Raw genomic sequence first — 7,558 nt, 5'->3', positions numbered from 1 at the left:
ACCTGTATTCAGAAAACTATAAGACGCTGATGAAAGAAATTAAAGATGATACCAACAGATGGAGAGATATCTCATGTTCTTGGATTGGAAGAATCAATATTGTGAAAATGACTCTACTACCCAAAGCAATCTACAGATTCAGTGCAATCCCTATCAAATTACTAATGGCATGTTTTATGTAACTAGAACAAAAAAATCTTAAAATCTGTATGGATACACAAAAGACCCTGAATAGCCAAAGCGCCTTGAGGGAAAAAAGCGGAGCTGGAGGAATCAGACTCCCTGGATTCAGACTATACAGTAATCAAGACAATATGGTACTGGCACAGAAACAGAAATATAGATCAATGGAACAGGATAGAAAACCCAGAGATAAACCCATGCACCTATGGTCAACTAATCTATGACAAAGGAGGCAAGGATATACAATGGAGAAGAGACAGTTTCTTCAATAAGTGGTGCTGAGAAAATTGGACAGCTATATGTAAAAGAATGAAATTAGAACACTCCCTAACACCAAACACAAAAATAAACTCAAAATGGATTAGAGACCGAAATGTAAGACCGGACACTATAAAACTCTTAGAGGAAAACATAGGAAGAACACTCTTTGACATAAATTACAGTGAGATCTTTTTTGATCCAACTCCTAGAGTAATAGAAATAAAAACAAAAATAAACAAATGGGACCTAATGAAACGCAAAAGCTTTTGCACAGCAAAGGAAATTATAAACAAGACGAATAGACATCCCTCAGAATGGGAGAAAGTATTTGCAAATGAATCAACGGACAAAGGATTAATCTCCAAAATATATAAACAGCTCAATATTAAAAAAACAAACAACCCAATCCAAAAATGGGCAGAAGACCTAAATAGACATTTCTCTAAAGAAGGCATACAGATGGCCAGGAGGCACATGAAAAGCTGCTCAACATCACTAATTATTAGAGAAATGCAAATCAAAACTACAATGAGGTGTCACCTCACACCAGTTAGAATGGGCATCATCAGAAAATCTACAAACGACAAATGCTGGAGATGGTGTGGAGAAAAGGGAACCCTCTTGCACTGTTGGTGGGAATGTAAATTGATACAGCCACTATGGAGAACAGTATGGCGGTTCCTGAAAAAACTAAAAATAGAATTACCATATGATCCAGCAATCCCACTACTGGGCATACACCCAGAGAAATCCATAATTCAAAAAGACACACGCACCCCATTGTTCATTGCAGCACTATTTACAATAGCCAGGTCATGGAAGCAACCTAAATGCCCATCGACAGACGAATGGATAAGGAAGATGTGGTACATGTATACAAGGGAATATTCCCCAGCCATAAAAAGGAACGAAATTGGGTCATTTGTTGAGACGTGGATGGATCTAGAGACTGTCATACAGAGTGAAATATCGTATATTAACGCATATATGTGGAACCTAGAAAAATGGTACAGATGAACTGGTTTGCAGGGCGGAAATTGAGACACAGATGTAGAGAACAAATGTATGGACACCAAGCGGGGAAAGTGCTGGGGGGTGTGGGTGGTGGTGTGATGATTTGGGAGATTGGGATTGACATGTATACACTGATGTGTATATAATGGATGACTAATAAGAATAATAAATAAATAAATAAATACACTAAAAAGGAATGACACAAATGAACTTATCTATGAAACAGAAACAGGCTCACAGACACAGATAACAGACTTGTGGCTGCCAAGGGGGAGGAGATGTGGCAGAGGGTTGGAGTGCGGGTTTGGGGTTAGCAGATGCCAACTACTATATATACAATGGATAAACAACAAAGTCCCACCGTACAGCCCAAGGAACCATATTCAATATCTTGTGATAACCATAATGGAGGGAATTCCCTGGTGGTCCAGTGGTTACGACTCGGCACTTTCACTCCTGTGGGCCCAGGTTCAATCCCTGGTTGGGGAACTAAGATCCCACAAGCCGTGCAGCGTGACCCCCCCCCACCCCGCCTACAAAAAACAATTAAATAAATAAAATACACCATAATGGAAAAGAATATAAAAAAAGAATGTATATATATGTAGAACTGAAACACTTTGCTGTACAGCAGAAATTAACACAACATTGTACATTAACTATACTTTGATAAAAAATTAAATTTAATTTAAAAATTAAGTGTCCCTTATTCGTGGCCACACGCCTCTACCCTACGAAGACATGGAGCCCCTTCCTACTCCTATCCAGAAAGATAACCCCTCACTCTGCTCCCACCTCCTCAGGGAAGGTGGGCGGGCCATCACTGCCTCACTCTTTACTATATCGTTAACATCTATTAATATTTTAATGCTTCTTCCATATGAAAAGGGTTTTTTTTTTAACGGAATTACAGCTAAGCTTCTTGATTAAGTAGTCTAACTCAATGCCACCACCGTCTTACCTCCCATTTTCCCTCAGCTGACTACAATTTAACCTCTACTCCCTCCGCTCCAAATAACTGCTTTTGAGAAGCTCCGTATCTTCCTAACTGCCAAATCCAAATAGATATCCCTGACTCCTCAGCAGCGATTTCTCGGGGACTTCCTACTCCACTGACCACTCTTCCTCCTTCCTGAAACTCCTCCCATGGCTGTATTATCACTGTCTACTTTTCTGTTAGTTGGTCTCAGTCTACTTTGGGATCCCAATTTCCACTGGCTATCCCTGAAATTAAGTTTTCCCTAGGGCCTGCGGTCTGCCTTTTTCTCATATTGTATAAACTCTCACTGAGCGATCTCTATACCACATAGCTTCAAGTACTACCTACTCTCTGAGTGCTTCCAAATCAAATTCCCAGCTCAAATGTTCTGGCTTACTGGCTACCAACATATTCAAACAGATACCCTGCAAAGGTTCTTCAAGCAATAAATTTATTCATTTTTCTCTCAAAATAGCACCCGTTCCCTGAACAGGCTATGTGCTCTCATCTCTGAGAGCTTGGTATGTTTCTTCCCCTGAGACACCCTGCCCTTGACTAGCTATGGGTAGACTACATTCTTAACCCCCTTCTCATTCATCCACCTACCACCATAGACACTCTATTTTTCTTTAAAAAGAGACACTTTTCTAGCCTTTCTTGCAAGCTATCTAGGGCTAGCCAAGTAACCCAGTTCTTGTCAACAAGACATACAGAGAAGTCTTCTGAGGGGTCATGGGCAAGGCTTTTCTAGGAAAGAAAAAAACACTTCTTAGAAGAAAGAAGAAAACATAAGATAGATGTTCTCTCTAGCTGCCTGGCCTTTAGCCCTCCCCACAGTATCCTGCCTTTACACAGTTCTGTAAAGACAGAATGTCTAAAGCAGCAGTTTTCTAGAATTATTGCCTCTGAATTGCTAAGAACAAAAAGGCAATATAATATCCCTAATCACAGAGCTGAAAGAGGACTTATAATGAGAATATATAAAGAACTTCTACCACTCAATAATCAAAAGACAAACAAGCCAACAAAAATAGGCAGAAGGGGCTTCCCCGGTGGCGCAGTGGTTAAGAATCCGCCTGCCAATGCAGGGAACATGGGTTCGAGCCCTGGTCCGGGAAGATCCCACATGCCACGGAGCAACTAAGCCTGTGCGCCACAACTACTGAGCCTGCACTCTAGAGCCCATGAGCCACAACAACTGAAGCCCATGCGCCTAGAGGCCGTGCTCCACAACAAGAGAAGCCACTGCAATGAGAAGTCCGTGCACCGCAATGAAGAGTAGCCCCCGCTCACAACTAGAGAAAGCCCACGCACAGCAACGAAGACCCAATGCAGCCAAAAATAATAAATAATAAATAAATTTATAAAAATAAAGTTAAATTAAAAAAAAATAGGCAGAAGGCTTGGACAGGCTCTCCTCTAAAAGACACATACAAACGGCCGATAAGTAAGTGAAAAGGTAGTCAATCTCAAGGAAGTGAACATTCAAACTACAATGAGATATGTCTTCATACATAATAAAAAAGTTAAATTAAAAAGAATGACAACAGCAGGGATGGTAGCAGCTAGAATTCTCAAACATTCCAACCACTTTGGAAAAATGTGTGGTAGTTTCTTATAAAGTTTAGCATTTACCAATCCTTTGACCAACGAATCCCACTCATAAGTATTTACTCAAGAGAAACGAAACTGTGTTCACCCAAAGACTTATATACAAATATTCACAGCAACTTTATTCATAATAGTCCAGAACTGGAAATAATCCAAATGTCCATCAACAGGAGAATGGATAAGCAAACTTAGGTATGCTCAAACACTGGGATACTACTCAGCAATAAAAAGGAATGAGCATTGGCATATGCAACAGCATGGGTGAATCTCAAAGATATTACATTTAGTGAAAGAGGCCAATTCTACAAAGAATGTATATTTCTCCTCAGGATATAAGACTAAACTGAGCAGTTAGTGCTTTACAAAGTACATTCTCTAATGTTTTACTAGTTTATGCATGAAATTTTTTTCTAAAAAATCACTGAAATCAGAGTCAGAAAGAGACAGTTTAAAGGAGTGTAGAACTTGAATACACCCTTACAATATGGGCTTGACTTGAGGTAGAGAAGATGAGGAAGAACAACGTGAGCAGAAAGAATGGGACACACGAAAAGCCGCAAGTAAGGAACGGAGACGAAACAGATAAGGTTGTGCATAGTCTCCACTGACTGGTTTAGGAATCATGGAAAGTTAAACTGAATAAGGAAGTAAGAGGGTTCCAGATTATAGCGAACCATGAAGTTTGGGCAAAGAACTTCGGACGTCGTAACAAAGAGCCAATGTAAATGTTTTAAGAAAATGAAAGAAGGGGTATGGCGATGCTTTAGGAAATTTATTCTAGCAGCAGTGTACAGTGTAAAAGAGAAGTGGGGGGAGCAGAGAAGAGGGAGTAATTAGTGGGGAGATCCAAAACGGGGCCGAGCACAAGGAGATAAAGGCTGTGGGCCTGCAAGGGAAAAATAATGAAGAGGAAACTCAAGGGTTCAAAGAAAGACACTATAATTAAAGGGTAATCATTCTCAAGTATTTTACTCTAAGATTCTTTTAAATACTGGATCTGCTTCATAAACGTACTCATCAAGCACTTAAGTGGTTATTTTCAAAAGGCTGACGAGCAGGGTAAGGATAGGTAAGCTTAACACATTAGGTAGAAGAGAAGTCAGAGATGAAAGCAAATCAAGCCAAAATAGCTACTAAGTGAGATGCTGGGTTTTTTTAAATTAACAGCAGCTACCATTTATTGAGTCTACTGTATGTCAAACACTAAACTAGGTATTCTGCAGACATCATCTTCGTTCTTCTCAATTCTGAAGGTAACATCAGTTCTATATTTTATAAATGGGAAAATTGAGTCTCACAGAATCAATTAACCTGAATGAGGGCACATCTTTAAAAGTGGTAGGGCCAATATTCAAACCCATGCTCATTTACATATGTTTAAAAACACATGTATGTAAGATGGAGATGTGCCTATATTAGCACCTAGTCAGCCCCTGGCACAAAGTAGGCCCTAAACAATATCAAAATTAAAAAAGATAAAATCAAAATTATGGTATAATTAGGTACCACTTTAACAGAATCGCTTATACTTTTAATAAGAGGTAAAACTTATTTTTCAAGTTTATATGTATTCGTCGTTTAAAAAAGATCAGAACAAGAAGGCAGCAAAAAATTTCTCGAAAACTTATTTTCATATTGTAATATGCAATAAGAAGCAATGTCTTCCAAAGTGTCAGGTAATCAGTTTAAAAATCCATCTGGACTGAAAAGCTGAAAATGTGTAACACACAAAACAATGTTTTTAAAAGGGAGACACAGGCATTGCTGTGTTATTATTACTGTTATTAATTCAAAATCTGATTTTGATTTTGAGAAATAGAGACTGAGATAAGGAAGTAAGATGGCAGAGAAAACGAAGATGAGACAAAAGATAAATTATTACTTTTTAAATCTAAAAAACTGACGTGTTTTCTATATAAGTATATAAATATTAAAATTCATCTTCTAGTTAAAATTCTGCTTCTAGATTCAATTAATATCTGCAGAGTACTTACTATGTATAGACACAGATTTAAGGAATTTTACATACTTTAACTCCTTTCATTCTAATTATCTGATTTATATGGTCTCTAACCTTGGATACAAGGTCAATGACCCTAAACATCTAAAAGGCCTCTGGGGCCTGATCAGGAATTCTAGAACAACAGTTACCTGTCACTAAGGTACTGTATGATTTACATAGGGCCTCAAAACCATAAAGGAGAAATGTTTGAAGATCGTATCTTATAATGTGGTTCTATTCTAGCAATTTCTCTTTTTAGTCTTATTTTATTTGATGATAGGATAATATAATGCTCATTTCCAATAAGGTTCGCAAATGCTAGCATGATCTAGCAGCAATCTGGACCAAGTTTAACCATCAAAGCATTCCTCAGAAGCAGCAGGCAGCCTGTACCCCGCTCAGGCCCTTTCCCACCCCTCTCCTTCCTCCCCTACCCTTCCTTCTGCCAGGAAGCCTCTCCTGCCCCACATCTTCCAGACTCACTCCCTCACCTCCTCCAGTTTTGCTTAAAAGTCACCTTAAAGAGGCTTGCTCGGCTTATTTAAAATTATAACCCATTCTCTCTCCTTGATTTCCATTACCCTGCTTCACTGTTTCCATAGCACTCATCACCTTACAACTTACTATAATATCTCCTTTTTGCCGTTAGTTTCATTGTTTGTCTGCTCCCGTACTATGCGGCAGACTTCCCCAGAGCAGGGATCTTGGTCTTTTTGTTCACCATGACACCTCAAGAATTTAAGAGGTATCTGGCATAAAATAAGTGCTCGATATATATATATATATAACTTAATTTTTTTTAAAAAATGAAGTATGATATATTCTGAGCAAAAAGGTAAACCTAAAACCAAAACGTCTTTATATTCTTTCAGGTAGGGGGAAATGTTAAATACAAGCAGTTAACAGAAAATCCTGGTAACGTTCCCAAGAACCTAAAGTTTTCCTCTTGTCATGTAATTATAGGGATACAAAAGCCTTTCCAATGCATCTTTCTTCCTCAAGCACCTTCCAACTCAGTAATTCCAGAAACATCGAAACATTCCTAACATTCCACATAAATCCCTTGTTACACAGGGTTTCAGCGGGGAATTATAAGAAAATCAACCATGCCAATATTTTTAACCCCTAACTCCAAATGATATTTTGTAAGCATTAGAAACTGTATATTGAAAAGACTCAGCATATTATAGATACTTGAATTAAAAATAATTATCAATGCTTTAACAGAATTGGGGTAGAAAAAAATCACTGACTATCCACTGAGAAAGAAGTAGGAAAATGTGACATAATCCCTCAACATAATCTGCCAATCTGGGATTGTTAGCCTACTGCCTAGACCAGTAACTCCTGGGGGGGAAAAAAAGTTGACTAAAAAGCTAAATTCATTAATTCAAAACATAATTTGAGTGTAGAGTTAGAAATGCTAAGATCTGTCCTAGGTTCTGGATTTTACAGTCTTGAGCAAATAAGACATGATGCCACCTTTGTGAAGCTTACAATTTTGAGAG

The 7,558-nt window shown here is 38.4% G+C and overlaps 1 non-coding gene across 1 annotated transcript; it reads left to right on the top strand.

Annotated features, from left to right (window-relative positions):
* The first annotated feature begins 1,874 nt into the window (after window positions 1-1,874).
* TRNAE-UUC (transfer RNA glutamic acid (anticodon UUC)) lies at window positions 1,875-1,947 on the top strand. The gene has a single exon. It is a non-coding gene; the product is annotated as a tRNA-Glu (tRNA).
* Window positions 1,948-7,558: the final 5,611 nt, after the last annotated feature.

This window comes from Lipotes vexillifer, unplaced genomic scaffold (genome assembly GCF_000442215.2).
Source record: "Lipotes vexillifer unplaced genomic scaffold, Lipotes_vexillifer_v1.1 scaffold569, whole genome shotgun sequence".
In the NCBI taxonomy this organism is placed as follows: domain Eukaryota; kingdom Metazoa; phylum Chordata; class Mammalia; order Artiodactyla; family Lipotidae; genus Lipotes; species Lipotes vexillifer.
Note: the sequence above shows the minus strand (reverse complement) of the source record. Positions and strands in the feature narration are given on the sequence as shown.